The sequence below is a fragment of the Capra hircus genome, chromosome 16 (genome assembly GCF_001704415.2).
Source record: "Capra hircus breed San Clemente chromosome 16, ASM170441v1, whole genome shotgun sequence".
NCBI classification, from domain to species: domain Eukaryota; kingdom Metazoa; phylum Chordata; class Mammalia; order Artiodactyla; family Bovidae; genus Capra; species Capra hircus.
In genome coordinates, this window is record NC_030823.1 from 11,651,338 (window position 1) to 11,653,652 (window position 2,315).

The 2,315-nt window shown below is 46.3% G+C and overlaps 1 non-coding gene across 1 annotated transcript; it reads left to right on the forward strand.

The window, feature by feature from the left end:
- Nucleotides 1,341-1,412, forward strand: TRNAW-CCA. Its single transcript has one exon. It is a non-coding gene; the product is annotated as a tRNA-Trp (tRNA).

A 2,315-nucleotide genomic window follows, 5' to 3' on the forward strand; every position in this document is an offset into this window, starting at 1 on the left:
GAGATGGCTCAACACTCAGAAAACTAAGATCATGGCATTTGGTCCCATCACTTCATGGGAAATAGATGGGGAAACAGTGGAAACAGTGTCAGACTTTATTTTTTGGGGCTCCAAAATCACTGCAGATGGTGACTGCAGTCATGAAGTTAAAAGATGCTTACTCCTTGTAAGGAAAGTTATGACCAACCTAGATAGCATATTCAAAAGCAGAGACATTGCCAACTAAGGTCCGTCTAGTCAAGGCTATGGTTTTTCCAGTAGTCTTGTATGGATGTGAGAGTTGGACTGTGAAGAAGGCTGAGCGCCGAAGAATTGATGCTTTTGAACCGTGGTGTTGGAGAAGACTCTTGAGAGTCCCTTGGACTGCAAGGAAATCCAACCAGTCCATTCTGAAGGAGATCAGCCCTGGGATTTCTTTGGAAGGAATGATGCTAAAGCTGAAGCTCCAGTACTTTGGCCACCTAATGCGAAGAGTTGACTCATTGGAAAAGACTTTGATGCTGCGAGGGATTGGGGGCAGGAGAAGAAGGGGACGACAGAGGATGAGATGGCTGGATGGCATCACTGACTTGATGGACGCGAATCTGAGTGAACTCTGGGAGTGGGTGATTGACAGGGAGGCCTGGCGTGCTGCGATTCATGGGGTCACAAAGAGTCGTACACGACTGAGCGACTGAACTGAACTGAACTGAATAGAGATGGAAAGGAAGACCTCTGCCACACTAAGTCACATACTACGTTTTTACACACATGATAGTTTGTTCTAGCAAAGATGCTGTGTCTGGCATATGGGCTTAAACTAAGGTCACTATGTAGTCGAGTTTGCAGGTAGTGTACTGTCTTCCTCTGGTTCTGTCTGGTTTGTCAGAGGCCAGACTAGTGAAATAAAGGAAGACATGATGGGGACCCACACCTTTCAGGTCCAAGGGTAGCAGTATTTACCATTCCCCACATGATATACTTTTTATTTTTGATGTATTTTCTTGGCTGTTTCATGGGTTTCCACTTGGTTTTTCCATTTTCCTCAGATCAATGACACATTATGGTGGTATGTAAACTCCTGGGCATATGAACTTCAATTATATGTTCCCTAGTTCTTAGAGACTAGGGAAATGGCCCCAGATAAGATCCAGAGGATCATTTATGAGCCAAAGCCAAGTCAGGACCCTATTTCCTGGTCTCTGTATGCTCACGTTCAAATCTGGGCCATCATGATTAACACTTGTAGCCTCTGGGTATCAGTATCAACTCAGACTCCACAACAAACAGAGCTAATGTTTGTGTATTCTCTCCATCTCAATGTACAACCAATTAAATGGCCATCAGTCCCCATGGGGGCTTCCCTGGTGGCTCAGAGGTTAAAGCGTCTGCCTCCAATGCAGGAGACCCGGGTTCGATCCCTGGGTTGGGAAGATCCCTTGGAGAAGGAAATGGCAATCCACTCCAGTATTCTTGCCTGGAGAATCCCATGGACGGAGAAGCCTAGTAGGTTACAGTCCATGGGGTCGCAAAGAGTCGGATACGACTGAGCGACTTCACCTTCACCTTCGCCTTCTGTCCCCACGGGGAAGGAGTGGAATAATTGTCATGTAGTTTGCGCTTGCCCTGGTAGGGTGGGGATCTTTCTCCTGAGACTGGGCCTTTGATTCAGTAAATAAATTTTAGGTTCAAAAACTGTCTCAGGGTTAGGGAGCAGGCAGAAGATCTTGACTTCCTCTGGGGGAAACTGCTTTCAGCCTCCGATTGGTACATCAGTTTGTCTTGAGGGTTCCCTTTGAGCAGTATCCTTGAAGGCCTTCCATCTATTTTGCTCCTCAGGGACACAACTCTCTGAGGGCCGAGTTTCCTTGGCTGCCACGCTGACTTTTCTGCTCATTACGATCCCTGCACCAGTGTGACTTCTGACACTTAGGTGCTGCCAACTGGTACTTGCTAACTTTGACATCTCATTCCCGCTCTTTGGGTGAACCCAGTCCCATGGCAGTATCTCTTGCCATATGCTCTGGCCTACAGAGAACCTCCATGGAATTTGTTAATGATGCTGGCACACCTGTCACCAGCATACTCCTAATTGCTTTGGTAAGTGGTTCCCTGTTGGCTTCTCTCTGGAACATTTTCCTCTGGGGGATTTGATTCTTATCTCATGTATCTGCTTTTGCATAATCACTTCTTGGAGTGTTAAGCTTCTTCCACAGTCTGTTATGGAAATTCTGGTCTTCCTACTTCACTGAAGCTGAACCATCACTTACTCCATTTCAAGTAGCCATTCTACCAATTTTTAAACACCATTTCCCAGGTTCCTTGCTGAGGCATTA